The sequence below is a fragment of the Phocoena sinus genome, chromosome 10, assembly GCF_008692025.1.
Source record: "Phocoena sinus isolate mPhoSin1 chromosome 10, mPhoSin1.pri, whole genome shotgun sequence".
NCBI lineage: Eukaryota > Metazoa > Chordata > Mammalia > Artiodactyla > Phocoenidae > Phocoena > Phocoena sinus.
The window spans coordinates 54,577,865-54,596,542 of NC_045772.1; the positions used below are offsets into that span (position 1 = coordinate 54,577,865).

At 39.1% G+C, this 18,678-nt stretch overlaps 1 protein-coding gene across 3 annotated transcripts in view; it reads left to right on the top strand.

Moving 5' to 3' along the window:
• TAFA2 (TAFA chemokine like family member 2) overlaps positions 1–18,678 on the top strand; it is a 546,641-nt gene that overhangs the window by 169,021 nt on the left and 358,942 nt on the right. For 2 of the 3 annotated variants that reach the window (XM_032647107.1, XM_032647105.1), the window contains exon 2: positions 14,502–14,559. The exons of the other annotated variant lie outside the window; for it this stretch is intronic. The gene's annotated coding sequence lies outside the window, so the exon portion shown is untranslated. The remainder of the gene's footprint in view (positions 1–14,501; positions 14,560–18,678) is intronic. 3 annotated transcript variants of the gene reach the window in all.

Below are 18,678 nucleotides of genomic sequence, written 5' to 3' on the forward strand. Positions count from 1 at the left end.
GTTGAGCATCCTTTCATGTGTTTGTTGGCAATCTGTATATCTTCTTTGGAGAAAAGTCTATTTAGATCTCCTGCCCATTTTTGGATTAGGTTGTTTTTTTGATATTGAGCTGCATGAGCTGCTTGTATATTTTGGAGATGAATCCTTTGTCAGTTGCTTCATTTGTGAATATTTTCTCCCATTCTGAGTGTTGTCTTTTGGTCTTGTTTATGGTTTCCTTTGCTGTGCAAAGGCTTTTAAGTTTCATTGGTCTCATTTGTTTATTTTTGTTTTTATTTCCATTTCTCTAGGAGGTGGGTCAAAAAGGATTTTGCTGTGATTTATGTCATAGAGTGTTCTGCCTATGTTTTCCTCTAACAATTTTAAAGTGTCTGGCCTTACATTTAGGTCTTTAAGCCATTTGGAGTTTATTTTTGTGTATGGTGTTAGGGAGGGTTCTAATTTCATTCTTTTACATGTAGCTGTCCAGTTTTCCCAGCACTATTTATTAAGGAGGCTGTCTTTTCTCCATTGTATATTCTTGCCTCCTTTATCAAAGATATGGTGACCATATATGCGTGGGTTTATCTCTGGACTTTCTACCCTGTTCCATTGATCTATATTTATGTTTTTGTGCCAGTACCATACTGTCTTGATTAGTGTAGCTTTATAGTATAGTCTGCAGTCCAGGCACATGATTCCTCCAACTCCGTTTTTCTTTCTCAAGATTGCTTTGGCCATTCAGGGTCTTTGTGTTTCCATATAAATTGTGAAATTTTTTGTTCTAGTTCTGTGAAAAATGCCATTGGTAGTTTGATAGGGATTGCATTGAATCTATAGGTTGCTTTGGGTAATATAGTCATTTTCACAATGTTGATTCTTCCAATCCACAAACATTGTATATCTCTCCATCTGTTTGTATCATGTTTAATTTCTTTCATCAGTGTCTTATAATTTTCTGCCTACAGGTCTTTTTTCTCCTTAGGTTTTATTTATTTATTTATTTATTTATTTATTTATTTACATCTTCATTGGAGTATAATTGCATTACAATGGTGTGTTAGTTTCTGCTTCATAACAAAGTGAATCAGTTATACATATACATATGTTCCCATCTCTCTTCCCTTAGGTAGGTTTATTCCTAGGTATTTTATTATTTTTGTTGTAGTGGTAAATGGGAGTGTTTCCTTAATTTCTCTTTCAGATTTTTCATCATTAGTATATAGGAATGGAAGAGATTTCTGTGCATTAATTTGTATCCTGCTACTTTACCAAGTTCACTGATTAGGTCTAGTTGTTTTCTGGTAGCATCTTTAGGATTCTCTATGAATAATATCATGTCATCTGCAAACAGTGACAGTTTTACTTCTTCTTTTATGATTTGTATTCCTTTTATTTCTTATTCTTCTCTGATTGCTGTGGGTAAAACTTCCAAAACTATGTTGAATCATAGTGGTGAGAGTGGGCAACCTTGTCTTGTTCCTGATCTTAAAGAAAATAGTTTCAGTTTTTCACCATTGAGAATGATGTTGGCTGTAGGTATTGTCATTTATGGCCTTTATTATGTTGAGGTAGGTTCCCTCTATGCATACTCTGGAGAGTTTTTATCAAAAAATGGTGTTAAATTTTGCCGGAACCTTTTTCTGCATCTATATGGTTTTATCCTTCAATTTGTCAATATGGTGAATCACATTGATTGATTTGCATATATTGAAGAATCCTTACCTTCCTGGGATAAATCCCACTTGATTACGGTGTATGATCCTTTTAATGTGTTGTTGGATTCTGTTTGCTAGTATTTTGTTGAGGATTTTTGTGTCTATGTTCATTAGTGACATTGGCCTGTAATTTTCTTTTTCTGTGACATGAGTGTCTGGTTTTGGTATCAGGGTAATGAATGGTGGCCTCGTAGAATGAGTTTGGGAGTGTTCTTCCCTTTGCTATATTTTGGAAGAGTTTGAGAAGGATAGGTGTTAGCTCTCCTCTAAATATTTGATAGAATTCGCCTGTGAAGCCATCTGATCCTTGGCTTTTGTTTGTTGGAAGACTTGTAATCACAGTTTCAATTTCATTACTTGTGATTGGTCTGTTTATATTTTCTGTTTCTTCGTAGTTCAGTCTCAGAAGGTTGTGCTTTTCTAAAAATTTGTCCATTTCTTCCAGGTTGTCCATTTTATTGGCAAAGAGTTGCTTGTAGTAATCTCTCATGATCCTTTGTATTTCTGCAGTGTCAGTTGTTGCTTCTCCTTTTTCATTTCTAATTCTATTGATTTGAGTCTTCTCCCTTTTTTTCTTGATGAGTCTGGCTAATGGTTTAACATTTTGTTTATCTTCTCAAAAATCCAGCTTTTAGTTTTATTGATCTTTGCTACTGTTGCCTTTATTTCTTTTTCATTTTTTTCTGATCTAATCTTTATGATTTCTTTCCTACTAACTTTAGGGATTTTTTTGTTTTGTTTTTCTTTCTCTAATTGCTTTCATTGTAAGGCTAGGTTGTTTATTTGACATGTTTCTTGTTTCTTGAGGTAGGATTTTATTGCTAGACCTCCCTTTTAGAACTGCTTTTGCTACATCCCATAGGTTTTGGATTGTCGTGTTTTCATTGTCATTTGTTTCTAGGTATTTTTTGATTTCTTCAGTGATCTTTTGATTATTTAGTAGCATATTATTAAGCCTCCCTGTGTTAGTATTTTTTACAGTTTTTTCCTGTAATTGTTATCTAGTCTCATAGCGTTGTGGTCAGAAAAGTTACTTGATATGATTTCAATTTTCTTAAATTTACCAAGGCTTGATTTGTGATCCAAGATATGATTTATCCTGGAGAATATTCCATGAATACTTGTGAAGAAAGTGTATTCTGTTGTCTTCGGATAGAAAGTCGGTAAATATCAGTTAAGTCCATCTTGTCTAATGTGTCATTTTTAGCTTGTGTTTCCTTATTTATTTTTATTTTGGATGATCTGTCCATTGGTGAAAGTGCAGTGTTAAAGTCCCCTACTGTTAATGTGTTCCTGTTGATATCCCCTTTTTTGGCTTATGTATTGAGGTGCTCCTATGTTGAGTGCATAAATATTTACAATTGTTATATCTTCTTGTATTAATCCATTGATCACTATGTAGTGTCCTTCTTTATCTCATGTAATAGTCTTTATTTATTTATTTATTTTTTTGTGATATGCGGGCCTCTCACTGTTGTGGCCTCTACCGTTGTGGAGCACAGACACCGGACGCGCAGGCTCAGCGCCCATGGCTCATGGGTCTAGCCACTCCGTGGCATGTGGGATTTTCCCGGGCACGAACCCGTGTCCCCTGCATCAGCAGGCAGACCCCCAACCACTGTGCCACCAGGGAAGCCCCAACAGTCTTTTTTTTAAAGTCTGTTTTGTCAGATATGAGTATTGCTACTCCAACTTTCTTTTGATTTCCTTTTGCATGGAATATCTTTTTCCATCCCCTCACTTTCAGTCTGTATGTGTCCCTAGGTATGAAGTTGGTCTCTTGTAGACAGCATAAATACGCGTCTTGTTTTTGTATCCATTCAGCCAGTCTATGTCTTATGGCTGGAGCATTTAATCCATTTTCATTTAAGGTAATTATCGATATGTATATTCCTATTACTGTTTTCTCAATTGTTTTGTTATTGTAAGTCTTTTCCTTCTCTTGTGCTTCCTCCCTAGAGAAGTTCCTTTCGCATCTGTTGTAAAGCTGGATCAGTGGTGATGAATTCTTTTAACTTATTCTTGCCTGTAAAGGTTTTGATTTCTCCGTCAAATCTCAATGAGGTCCTTGCTGGGTAGAGTAATCTTGGTTGTAGGTTTTTCCCTTTCATCACTTTAAATATGTCCTGCCACTCCCTTCTGGCTTGCAGAGTTTCTACTGAAAGATCAGCTGTTATCCTTTTGAGGATTCCCTTGTATGTTATTTGTTGCTTTTCCCTTGCTGCCTTTAATATTTTTTCTTTGTATTTAATTTTTAGTAATTTGATCAATATGTGTCTTGGCGTGGTTCTCATTAGATTTATCCTGTATGGGACTCTCTGTGCTTCCTGGACTTGAATGACTATTTCCTTTCCCATGTTAGGGAAGTTTTCAACTATAATCACTTCAAATATTTTCTCAGACCCTTTCTTTTTCTCTTGTTCTTCTGGGACCCCTATATTTTGAATGTTGGTACATTTAATATTGTCCCAGAAGTCTCTGAGACTGTCCTCAATTCTTTTCATTCTTTTTTCTTTATTCTGCTCTGCGGTAATTATTTCCACTATTTTATTTTCCATGTTAGTCATCTGTTCTTCTGCCACAGTTATTCTGCTATTGATTCCTTCTGGAGAATTTTTAATTTCACTTATTGTGTTGTTCATCATTGTTTGTATGCTCTTTAGTTCTTCAATGTCTTTGTTAAAAGTTTCTTGTATTTTATCCATTCTATTTCCAAGATTTTGGATCATCTTTACTATCATTACTCTGAAGTCTTTTTCAGGTAGACTGCCTATTTCCTCTTCATTTGTTTGGTCTGGTGGGTTTTTACCTTGCATCTTCATCTGCTGCATATATCTCTGTCTTCTTTTTCTGTTTAACTTACTGTGTTTGGGCTCTGCTTTCTACAGGCTAGGTTCATAATTCCTGTTGTTTTTGGTGTCTGCCCCCAGTGGGTGAGGTTGGTTCAGTGGCTTGTGTAGGCTTCCTCGTGGAGGGGACTGGTGCCTGTGTTCTGGTGGGTGAGGCTGGATCTTGTCATTCTGATAGGCATGGCCACATCTGGTGGTGTGTTTTGGGGTGTCTGTGAACCTTGTATGATTGTAGACAGCCTGTCTGCTAATGGGAGGGGTAGCATTCCTGGGGCGTCCAGCCCTGGTGCTTGCTGGCCATTGGGTGGAGCTTAAGACTCTTAGCTCTGATTTGGAGATCTCTCGCTGATTGATATTACCTGGGGCCAAGAGGTCTCTGGTGGTCCACTGTTCTGAACTTGGCTCTGCCACCTTAGAGGCTCAGGCCTGATACCAGGCCGGAGCACCAAGACTGTGTCAGGCACATGGCTCAGAGGAAAAGGGAGAAAAAAGAAAGAAGAATATAATAATAAATAAAAAAATAAAAGAAATTATTAACATAGAAATATAATGATAATTTAAAAAAATAAAGAGAGGGACCAGGTTGCATTTCTAAGTCAGACCCAGTTCGACTCCGATTGGTTTCCAGACCAAGACTGGAGAAAGAAATGTTCAGATGAAGCCTAAAAGCTCCTGAGACAAAAGCTGTTGAGACTACAAGAGGGATGGACCCAGCACCTCCTCAGGCGGAAGAGGCAGCGAGCTCAGGGTGCAGCAGGTTAGCACCGACTGAGGGAGGAATTTGCATGAGATTGGAAGATGGAAGTATAGCAGAAGCCATTGATCTCAGAAGGTTGATGTACAGATGCCTGGCAGTCTCCAGGTTCCAGATCATCCTCCTCACTACTAGTCTAGTTAAACAACAGTGGCCTCAAGCACTAGAGTACACTTTCAATAGAAATGACAGCTTCCAAAGACCTCTCCATGAGCTCTCCTTTTGTGGGTCCACTTCAGCAGCCAGAAGAGTATGGCTGGAGGAATTTTCCTGCAAGCTCCGAGTTGCCCAATCAAGTCAGTGTAGAGGCTGTGATGGTTTGCAAATTTTGAAAGGAAAGAGAAGGAGAAAAAAATGAATCCTTCTGACTTGCCGGGTGGATGAAAGGCTCTTGGTGCTGCAGCCAGGAGTCAGTGCTGTGCCTCTGAGGTGGGAGAGCCAACTTCAGGACACTGGTCCACAAGAGGCCTCCCAGCTCCACATAATATCAAATGGCAAAAATCTCCCAGAGATCTCCATCTCAACACCAACACCCAGCTTCACTCAACGACCAGAAAGCTACAGTGCTGGACAGCCTATGACAAACAACTAGCAAGACAGGAACACAACCCCATCCATTAGCAGAGAGGCTCCCTAAATTCATAATAAGTCCACAGACACCCCAAAACACACCACCAGACGTGGACCTGCCCACCAGAAAGACAAGATCCAGCCTCATCCACCAGAATATAGGCACTAGTCCCCTCCACTAGGAAGCCTACACAACCCACTGAACCAACTTTAGCCACTGGGGACAGGCACCAAAAACAATGGGAACTACGAACCAGCAGCATGCAAACAGGAGACCCCAAACACAGTTAAGATAAGCAAAATGAGAAGACAGAAAAACACTCAGCAGATGAAGGAGTGAGATAAAAACCCACCAGACCTAACAAATGAAGAGGAAGTAGGCAGTCTACCTGAAAAAGAATTCAGAATCATGATAGTAAAGATGATCCAATATCTTGGAAATAGAATACAGAAAATGCAAGAAAAGTTTAACAAGAACCTAGAAGAACTAAGATGAAACAAGCAACGATGAACAACACAATAAATGAAATTAAAAATACTCTATATGGGATCAATAGCAGAATAACTGAGGCAGAAGAACAGATAAGTGACCTGGAAGATAAAATAGTGGAAATAACTACTGCAGAGCAGAATAAAGTAAAAAGAATGAAAAGAACTGAGGACAGTCTCAGAGACCACTAGGGCAACATTAAATGCACCAACATTTGAATTATAGGGGATCCAGAAGAAGAAGAGAAAAAGAAAGGGACTGAGAAAATATTTGAAGAGATTATAGTTGAAAACTTCCCTAATATGAGAAAGGAAGTAGTTAATCAAGTCCAAGAAGCACAGAGAGTCCCATACAGGATAAATCCAAGGAGAAACATGCCAAGACACATATTAATTGAACAGTCAAAAATTAAATACAAAGAAAACATATTAAAAGCAGCAAGGGAAAAACAAGAAATAACACACAAGGAAATCCCCATAAGGTTAACAGCTGATCTTTCAACAGAAACTCTGCAAGCCAGCTGAGACTGGTAGGACATATTTAAAGTGATGAAGGAGGAAAAACTACAACCAAGATTACTCTACCCAGCAAGGATCTCATTCAGATTTGATGGAAAAATTAAAACCTTTACAGACAACCAAAAGCTGAGCGAGTTCAGCACCACCAATCTATCTTTACAACAAATGCTAAAGGAACTTCTCTAGGCAGGAAACACAAGAGAAGGAAAAGACCTACAATAAAAAACCCAAAACAATTAAGAAAATGGGAATAGAAACATGCATATTGATAATTACCTTAAATATAAATGGATTAAATGCTCCCACGAAAAGACACAGACTGGCTGAATGGATACAAAAACAAGACCCATATATATGCTGTCTACAAGAGACCCACCTCAGACCTAGAGACACATACAGACTGAAAGTAAGGTGACGGAAAAAGATATTCCATGCAAATGGAAACCAAAAGAAAGCTGGAGTAGCAATTCTCATATCAGACAAAAGAGACTTTAAAATAAAGACTATTAGAAGAGACAAAGAAGGACAGTACATAATGATCAAGGGATCGATCCAAGAAAAAGATATAAAAATTATAAATATTTATGCACGCAAAATAGGAGCACCTTTATACATAAAGCAAATACAGCCATAAAAGGGGAAATCGACAGTAACACATTCATAGTAGGGGACTTTAACACCCGACTTTCACCAATGCACAGATCATCCAAAATGAAAATAAATAAGGAAACACAAGCTTTAAATGATACATTAAACAAGATGGACTTAATTGATATTTATACGACATTCCATCCAAAAACAACAGAATACACATTATTCTCAAGTGCTCATGGAACATTCTCCAGGAAAGATCATATCTTGGGTCACAAATCAAGCCTTGGTAAATTTAAGAAAATTGAAATTGTATCAATTATCTTTTCCAACCACAACGCTATAAGACTAGATACCAATTACAGGAAAAGATCTGTAAAAAATACAGACAAATGGAAGCTAAACAATACACTACTTAGTAACGAAATGATCACTGAAGAAATCAAAGAGGAAATCAGAAATACCTGGAAACAAATGACAATAGAGACACGACGACCCAAAACCTATGGGTTGCAGCAAAAGCAGTTCTAAGAGGGAAGTTTATAGCAATACAATCCTACCTTAAGAAACAGGAAACGTCTCAAATAAACAACCTAACCTTTCACCTAAAGCAATTAGAGAAAGAAGAACAATAAAATCCCATAGTTATCAGAAGGAAAGAAGTCATAAAGATCAGATCAGAAATAAATGAAAATGAAATGAAGGAAACCATAGCAAAGATCAATAAAACTAAAAGCTGGTTCTTTGAGAAGATAAACAAAATTGATAAACCATTAGCCAGACTCATTAAGAAAAACAGGGAGAAGACTCAAATCAATAGAATTAGAAATGAAAAATGAGAAGTAACAACTGACAATACAGAAATACAAAAGATCATGAGAGATTACTACAAGCAACTCTACGCCAATAAAATGGACAACCTGGAATAAATGGACAAAGTCTTAGAAATGCACAACCTGCCAAGACTGAATCAGGAAGAAATAGAAAATATGAAGAGACCAATGACAAGCACTGAAATTGAAATTGTGATTAAAAATCTTCCAACAAACAAAAGCCCAGGATCAGATGGCTTCACCGGTATATTCTATCAAATATTTAGAGAAGAGCTAACAGCTATCCTTCCCAAACTCTTCCAAAATGTAGCAGAGGGAGGAATACTCCCAAACTCATTCTACAATGCCACCATCACCCTGATACCAAAACCAGACAAGGATGTCACAAAGAAAGAAAACTAAAGGCCAATATCACTGATGAACATAGATGCAAAAATACTCAACAAAAATAGCAAACAGAATCCAACAGCACATTAAAAGGATCATACACCATGCTCAAGTGGGGTTTATTCCAGGAATGCAAGGATCTTCAATATACGCCAATCGATCAACATGATACACCATATTAACAAATTGAAGGAGAAAAACCATATGATCATCTCAATAGATGCAGAGAAAGCTTTCAACAAAATTCAACACCGATTTATGATAAAAACCTGCAGAAACTAGGCATAGAGGGAACTTTCCTCAACATAATAAAGGCCATATATGGCAAAGCAACAGCCAACATCATCCTCAATGGTGAAAAACTGAAGGCATTTCCACTAAGATCAGGAACAAGACAAGGTTGCCCATTCTCACCACTCTTACTCAACCTAGTTTTGGAAGTTTTAGCCACAGCAATCAGAGAAGAAAAGGAAATAAAAGGAATCCAAATCGGAAAAGAAGTAGTAAAGCTGTCACTGTTTGTAGATGACATTATACTATACATAGAGAATCCTAAAGATGCTACCAGAAAACTACTAGAGCTAATCAATGAATTTGGTAAAGTAGCAGGATACAAAATTAATGCACAGAAATCTCTTCCGTTCCTATACACTAATGATGAAAAATCTGAACGTGAAATCAAGAAAACACTCCCATTTACCATTGCCACAAAAAGAATAAAATATCTAGGAATAAACCTACCCAAGGAGATAAAAGACCTGTATGTAGAAAATTATAAGACACTGATGAAAGAAATTAAAGATGATAGAAATAGATGGGGAGATATACCATGTTCTTGGATTGGAAGAATCAACATTTTGAAAATGACTCTACTACCCAAAGTAATCTACAGACTCAGTGCAATCCCTATCAAACTACCACTGGCATTTTTCACAGAACTAGAAAAAAAACGTTCACAATTTGTATGGAAACACAAAAGACCCCGAAGAGCCAAAGCAATCTTGAGAATGAAAAACGGAGCTGGAGGAATCAGGCTCCCTGACTTCAGACTATACTACAAAGCTACAGTAATCAAGACAGTATGGTACTGGCACAAAAATAGAAATATAGATCAATGGAACAGGATAGAAAGCCCAGAGATAATCCCACGCACATATGGTGACTTTATCTTTGATAAAGTAGGCAGGAATGTACAGTGGAGAAAGGACAGCCTCTTCAATAAGTGGTGCTGGGACAACTGGACAGGTACATGTAAAAGTATGAGATTAGAACACTCCCCAACACCATACACAAAAATAAGCTCAAAATAGATTAAAGACCTAAATGTCAGTATGGAAACTATCAAACTCTTAGAGGAAAACATAGGCAGAACACTCTATGACATATATCACAGCAAGATCCTTTTTGAGCCACCTCGTACAGAAATGGAAATAAAAACAAAAATAAACAAATGAGACCAATGAAACTTAAAAGGTTTTCACAGCAAAGGAAACCATAAAAAAGACCAAAAGACAAGCCTCAGAATGGGAGAATATATTTGCAAATGAAGCAACCGACAAAGGATTAATCTCCAAAATTTATAAGCAGCTCATGCAGCTTAATAACCAAAAAAACAAACAACCCAATCCACAAATGGGCAGAAGACCTAAATAGACATTTCTCCAAAGAAGATATACAGATTGCCAACAAACAGAAGAAAGAATCCTCAACATCATTAATCATTAGAGAAATGCAAATCAAAACTACAATGAGATATCATCTCACACCAGTCAGAATGGCCATCATCAAAAAATCTAGAAACAATAAATGCTGGAGAGGGTGTGGAGAAAAGGGAACACTGGTGGGAATGTGAATTGGTACAGCCACTATGGAGAACAGTATGGATGTTCCTTAAAAAACTACAAATAGAAATCCCACATGACCCAGCAATCCCACTACTGGGCATATACCCTGAGAAAACCATAATTCAAAACCGTCATGTACCAAAATGTTCATTGCAGCTCTATTTACAATAGCCAGGCGATGGAAACAACCAAAGTGTCCATCATCGGATGAATGGATAAAGAAGATGTAGCACATATATACAATGGAATATTACTCAGCCATAAAAAGAAACGAAATTGAGTTATTTGTAGTGAGGTGGATGGCCCAGAGTCTGTCATACAGAGTGAAGTAAGTCAGAAAGAGAAAAACAAATACCGTATGCTAACACATATACATGGAACCTAAGAAAAAAAATGTCATGAAGAACCTAGGGTAAGATGGGAATAAAGACACAGACCTACTAGAGAATGGACTTGAGGATATGGGGAGGGGGAAAGGTAAGCTGTGACAAAGAGAGTGAGTGGCATGGACATATGTACACTACCAAATATAAAATAGATAGCTAGTGGGAAGCAGCCGCATAGCACAGTGAGATCAGCTCTGTGCTTTGTGACCACCTGGATGGGTAGGATGGGGAGGGTGGGAGTGAGGGAGATGTGGGATGGAGGAAATATGGGAACATATGTATATGTATAACTGATTCACTTAGTTATAAAGCAGAAACTAAGATACCAGTGTAAAGCAATTATACCCCTATAAAGATGTAAAAAAAAAAAAAAAAAAGAGCAACAAATCCAGTAAATAAATCCACCAATGATAAGAAGCGCTAAAAACTAAACTAGGATAAACAAAAAATCAGAAGCAATTCAGTCGCAGACAGCAAACCCCAAGTCTGCAGCTGCTCCCAAAGTCCGCTGCCTCAATTTTGGGATGATTCATTGTCTGTTCAGGTGTTCAACAGATGCAGGATACATCAATTTGATTGTGGGGATTTAATCCACTGCTTCTGAGGCTGCATGGAGAAATTGCCCTTTCTCTTCTTTGTTTGCACAGCTCCTGGGCTTCAGCTTTGGTTTTCGCCCCACCTCTGCGTGTAGGTTACCCTCAGGCATCTTTTCCCCTCCCAGACAATAGGGGGTTAAAGCAGCAGCTGATTAGGGGGCTCTGGCTCACTCAGGCCAGAGGGAGGGAGGGGTATGGTTGTCATAGCTGGAATGCAGGGCGAGCCTGTGGTGGCAGAGGCCGATGTGATGTTGCTGCAGCCTGAGGCGCACCGTGTGTTCTCCCAGGGAAGTTGTCCATGGATCATGGGACCCTGGCAGTGGCGGGCTGCACAGTCTCCCAGTCGGGGGGCGTCGTGTGTCGATAGTGAGCTGCACTTGCACACAGGATTCTTGGTGGCAGCAGCAGCAGCCTTAGCATTTCACGCCCGATTCTGGCGTCCGAGCTGATAGCCGCAGCTTGTGCCTGTCTCTGGAGCTCGTTTAGGCGGTGCTCTGCCTTCTGTGGGCAGACGGGAAAGGAATCCCCTCTCCTCATGCACCCCGAAACAATGGTCTCTTGCCTCTTAGGCAGTTCCAGACTTTTTCCTGGACTCCCTCCCGGCTAGCTGTGGTGCACTAGCCCCCTTCAGGCTGTGTTCACGCAGCCAACCCCAGTCCTCTCCCTGGGATCTGACCTCTGAAGCCCGAACCTCAGCTCCCAGCCCCCACCTGCCCTGGCGGGTGAGCAGACAAGCCTCTCGGGCTGGTGAGTGCTGGTCGGCACCGATCCTCTGTGCTGGAATCTCTCCACTTTGCCCTCTGCACCCCTGTTGCTGCGCTCTCCTCCGTGGCTCCAGAGCTTCCCCACCACCACCCCCAGGCAAGTCCCCGTCTCTACCAGTGAAGGGGCTTCCTAGTGTGTGGAAATTTTTCCTCCTTCACAGCTCCCTCCCAGAGGTGCAGGTCCTGTCCCTATTCTTTTGTCTGTTTTTTCTTTTTTCTTTTGCCCTACCCAGGTACGTGGGGATTTTCTTGCCTTCTGGGAAGTCTGAGGTCTTCTTCCAGAGTTCAGTAGGTGTTTTGTAGGAGTTGTTCCACTTGTAGATGTATTTTTGATGTATTTGTGGGGAGGAAGGTGATCTCCACGTCTTACTCCTCCACCATCTTGAAGGTCCCCCTCACAACAATCAGCAAAGCTTTTATAAATCTTAATAAAATGCCCCAGCGTGTGGTTTCAACCAATGTGTAGGTATTTATGGGTTTAATATTGGATGGAATTATCAGATATTGTATGTAAGGCAATGTAGGCCTTTCCTTTGAAGAATAGACTTCTTGCAAAGGTACTTAGAACGTGACTTATTTCCAAAATTATGTGGGGCAAAACAAAACACCAACAACTAAAATTTAAAGATTATTGTACTGAATTCTGGAGATTCAATTACCATATAATTTTCATTAAATGCAAATATTATTTATCCTTCTGAAAAAAAGGCAGGATTTACGACATAGCCTGAAATATTAATTAAAATGGCATCCTTTTAATTTTTATTTTAGGAATGAGAGGCATACTACTTATAAACATTTGTTACTTCTTTGTCATTTTGGCTGATATCGCTAGCTCCTTTATTTTTTTGAGGATCTAATTTTGTATTTTATAAACGATTGAGGTGGGTAGAAACTATGAAGTTTTGATGATGAAGACCCTAAAGGAGGGAAGGAAAGACAAGGTGCTGACAATTCTGCATTTAGGTGGATCCAAGAAGTGATCCCTAAAACAGGTTGTGTTCAGGACTGGGCTGATTTCGCACAGTTAACCTTGGCAGGATAGAGTATAGTGAAAGGCCACTTCATTGGAATGGAACAGATGAGAAAATGATATATGTGGTTTAATACAGTTGATGAGATGCAGAGCCCATTATTAAAAAGTATATAGTGAACAAAATAAAGGCTCATCATGGAGTTATAAGTGTTTTGATAGGTAAGATAAAGTAATATAATGCAAGTGCTTAGGAGTCCAGGCAGACCTTTAGGCTGGTAGGACCAGAGAAACCATTCCACGAATTGCAAGTTCTCAGCCACTAGACTAGAATTTAGGGCAAGACTGTTCCAGCAGGGAGACTGGCCAGATGAAGCCAAAGTCTCAACTCTGGAGGAATACATGCACTATGCATGTTACTGAAAGAAAGACTTCAGTGCAGAAACTAGAACAAAATACAGCTAGTTAGAATTTGGTTTCAAGCACCTGCCTTGGTCTAGCAGTCAAGGAGACTTAGCTGATTCAGTTTGACCCTAAGTTTTGGGCTACGGTTGTTCATAATATTTCTCCATAAGATCAGAATCCTAAACACTGGGGCACAGTTGAGGCTTCAAATAATTTTTTTTTTTTTTTTTTTTTTTTTTTTTTTTGCGGTACACGGGCCTCTCACTGTTGTGGCCTCTCCCGTTGCGGAGCACAGGCTCCAGACGCACAGGCTCAGCCGCCATGGCTCACGGGCCCAGCCGCTCCACGGCATGTGGGTTCTTCCCAGACCGGGGCACAAACCCGTGTCCCCTGCATTGGCAGGCGGACTCTCAACCACTGCGCCACCAGGGAAGCCCCTTCAAGTAATTTTGATTGTGGGAAGAAGAGAGCCTGGGGACGGGTAGGATATCCCATGAAGGACTCATTATTATTTATTTATGATCATTATTTAAAATACATTTCTATAAGGTATTAAGACTACATGGATAAATTAAATGCCTCTTGGACAACCCTTATTACTCTGTGAGTCCAAAAAGAATGCTATATCTTTGCTCCTCTGGATTCTTGGATTTTAAGCAGTATTGAAATCCTCTTTTAGAACTTAAAGATGCATGAAAATTACCTTAAAATGAAGTAGGTTAGTCTTTGAAAAAAAACCTTTTAGGTCCTGTGAGAAATCTTTATTAAACCATAAAACTTTATTTAATCTTCAGTGTGTTAAGAAAACATGATGTTATTAAAATACTTAAATTTTACATTGCAGTGTGCCATATGGTTTGTGTCCTAAGCTGACTTCCACCCTTTATCAAGGAGAAGAATAAGTAAGTATACACATAATTCTGATTGTGACCTCCAAATTCTGCTTTGAGATTTCCTAACCACATAGCCAGTTAATGTTATTCACCTGACCAGGAGGTCCATTTTACTAATACACATTGATGGGAAATACATTTTATTTTGGCAGCAATAAACTCTAATTACTTCTAAGTGAGTTTTCTTTAGCTACTCTGTGCATAAAGTTCTCTCAGATAGGAGAAATATCTTTTAACTATTTCTGTGAAGTTACGAAGATATAGTTTCATAAATCCACTTTCAGTACCTATCTCATTGTAATAATTATTGGGAAAACTGGCTAGCCACATGCAAAAGAATGAAACTGGACCACTATCTTACATCATACAAAAAAATTAACTCCAAATGGAATAAGGGCTTAAACTTAACACCTGAAACCATAAAACTCCTAGAAGAAAACAGAGGTGGTAAGCTCCTTGACAATGTCTTGGCAATAATTTTTTGACTCTCAGACCCAAAGTAAAAGCAACAAAAGCAAAAAAAAATCAAGCGGACTATATCAAACTAAAAAGTCTCTGCACAGCAAAGGAAATCATCAACAAAATAAAAATGCGACCTACTGAATGGGAGAAAATATTTGAAAATCATATATCCGATAAAGAGTTAACATTAAAAATATGTAACTAACTCATACAACTCAACAACAAAAAAATAACCTGATTAAAAAATGGGCAGAGTATTCTCAAATAACCTAAACTACAATCTAAAGAAATTAGAGAAAGAAGACCAAACAAAGCCCAAAGTCAGCAGAAGGAAGGGAATGATAAAGATCAGAGAGGAAATAAGTACAGTAGAGACCAGAAAAAAAAAAAAAAAACAATAGGAAAGATCAGTGAAACCAAGAGCAATTCTATTTTTGGGTATTTTTCCAAGGAAAACAAAAACATTAATTGGAAAAGATATATGAACCCCCTTGTTCATTGCAGCACTATTTACAGTAGCCAAGATATGGAAACAACCTAAATATCCATTGATGGATGAATGGATAAAGAAATTGTGGTATATATATGAAATGGGATATTATGTAGCCATGAAAATGAATGAAATCTTGCCATCTGCAACAACTTGGATGGACCTCAAGGGGATTATGCTAAGTGAAATATAGGTCAGGGAGAGGAAGACAAATATTGTATGATGTCTCTTACACATGGACTCTTAAAAAGGCAAATAAAAAAACTAAGCTGGGCTTCCCTGGTGGCGCAGTGGTTGAGGGTCCGCCTGCCGATGCAGGGGACACCGGTTCGTGCCCCAGTCCAGGAAGATCCCACATGCTGTGGAGTGGCTAGGCCCATGAGCCATGGCCGCTGAGCCTGTGCGTCCAGAGCCTGTGCTCTGCAATGAAAGAGGCCACAACAGTGAGAGGCCCGTGTACCACAAAAAAAAAAAAAACCCAAAAAACCCCCATGTACCACAAAAAAAACCCCCAAAAACCCCCAAAAAACTAAGCTGATAGAGTTAGAGAATAGACTGGTGGTTGCCAGAGGCAGGGGGTGGGAGGTGGGAGAAATGGGCAAAGGGGAGTCAGAAGGAAAAAAAAAATAGTTCCATTTTCAGTACCTGTCTCATTTTAGTAATTATTTCATGGAGTTCAGCAGTCCCCATGGAGGCCTGTTACCATGTAGTGGAAAGAACATGAGTTTTGGAGGCAACAGATATGAGTTTGAATGCCTTTTTTAAAAACCACTTACCAGTTGTCTGATCCTGGACAATTTACCTAAGATTTCTGTATTTCTGTTGTGAAAGGTGAATGACATCTCCCTCAGAAGATTATTGTAGATATTAAATAAGGAAACAGTTAACCTAATGTTTGTATATTTTATAATTTCACTTAAAGTTTAGTTTTTTTCTCAGCTCTTATTTAAACAATGGAGTCAATGTCTACCTTATCAGATTGTTCTGAGAATCAATGATAAAAATGTTTTGAGTAGTAAGGTCCTATGGACATGTAAGGATTTGTTATAGTTCTTTCCTGCTAACAACTGATGTCTCAAAAATGTTTTGAGATTTCCTCATCACATGACCAGTTAAAGTTTTTCACTTGACCAGAAATGTCATTTTAAAGGGAAGACAATTGTTTAGGTAATTTCTGTGAAATTCTTACATGTTCCTCTTTAATCCAAATTCAATTCAGCCTCTTTCCCCTTTGGTCCTATGATATAGCACTTCTCTCCATCCAACCATGGCCTCTTAGCCTCCTTTGTGGGCACTTCCTTCTGTTCCTGTAAATATTGGCGTGTTAGTTTTCTAGGGCTGCTGTGAGAAAGTACCCAAAACTGGGTGTCTTAAAAGAACAGAAATCTATTGTCACATAATGCTAGTCACTAGAAGTCTGAAATCAAGATGTCTGCAGAGCTGTGCTCTCTCTGAAGGCTCTATGGGAGAATCCTTCCTTGCCTTTTCTAGCTTCCAGTAATCCTTGGTGTTCCTTGGCTTGCTGATGCATCTTTACAGTCACATGGCCATCTTCTTCCCGTGTGTCTTTACATCATTTTCCCTTTGTGCAAGTCTGTCTCTCTGTTCAAATTTACCTTTTTTTATAGGAACACCATTCACATTGAATGAGGGCCCATCCTAATTATCTTATTTTACCTTGATCACCTTTGTAAAGACTCTGTTTCCAAATAAAGTCCATTCTGATTTACTGGGGGGTGGGGTTAGGACTGCAACATATCTTTTTTGGGGGGCACAACTCAACCCATAACAATTGGTATTCCCAAACGTTCTGACTGCAGCTACTTTTGGGTCCTCTCTCTGTAAATCATTCCATCTCCTTATGACTTTAATGATAGTTGTGGTGTAATGGAATGAACATGGTCTTTGGAGTCAGACTGTCTTACAGTGGATCCTGGCCAATTTACTTTCTAGTGAGTTTACCAATCTAAACATCATACTTACAGGGGACTGTTGAGTGGCCTTCTTCTATTCAGGGTCCTTCCTAGGGAAATGCTTAGAATGATACAATACAGGCCGAATCCCCCAGTGGGTTTGCCTTCAGCATTCTTAGTTTACCAAGTTAACATGAACACCCAGAAACAATGCTGAAGTATAAAAGGAGTCAGAAAAAAACCACTTGGAGGACCGTCACTCAAAGTGTGGTCCACAGACCAATAGCATCTGTATCACCTGGGAGACTTTGGGAAATGCCAATATTTGGACCGCACCTCAACCTACTGAATCAGAATCTCTAGGGGTGGGTTCAGGCATCTGTTTTAAGAAGTGCTCCAGGTGGTTCTTATGTATTTTTCAGGCTAGGAAGTATTGAATTTAAGGGGGTACGGATAAGACATGGTGGACATCAGCCATGGTGATAGTGGTGGGGTTTATAGGTGGACTGCACAAGTGTATATGCATCTCAGGACTTTCTAAGTAACAGGTGGTGGAGCCACCCCTCCCGTTTAAGTTCCCTTTTCTCGAGTACTTAGCAGCAATCCTAGCCATACTAATGGCGAAGATGGCATTGATACTGAGGCAATGTAACATTAATTTTTATCTGAGTTACTTTAAAAAGCCCTATTCTAAGCTCCATTTGGCAACTGATCTCTCTCGACATTGCTTAATGCCCTGCTCTCAACCATCAAATTTCTGCTTTACAACTGCATGTCTGGAGTAAGAATCCAGTGAAAGGCATTTCTTTCTTATTCTTCTTTTTGAGGAAATAGGTTATGCACATCAGCCTCTTATTAGGGGCTCACATCAGCCCCTCTCCAAGGGGATGTGTGCAACATAAATTATAGTGATTTATCAGGAATGAACCAATTAGAGTGCCCTTACTCAGCAATTTTTGCGGAGCACTCTGTAAGTGGGAGAATATTTGTCATTGTTGGACGGATTCAGAATAAGTAGAGAACTAGCATAAGGTGTATAGAGTTTAACACATCGGATGAATTTGTATATCATTACAATCCAATGCACCCATTGCATTTTGTACCTGCATGTTAGGATTTCTGGTTCTGCATTTCCTCTGCATTTGAGCTACTGATATCTCAAATCAAATGTGGGATCTGGAATATCCGTTGTGGGCCACTTTGTGCAAGGACAGAAACTGCTATGTTTTTGAAAAGATGCAGGCATCTTCTGAGGCAGATGTT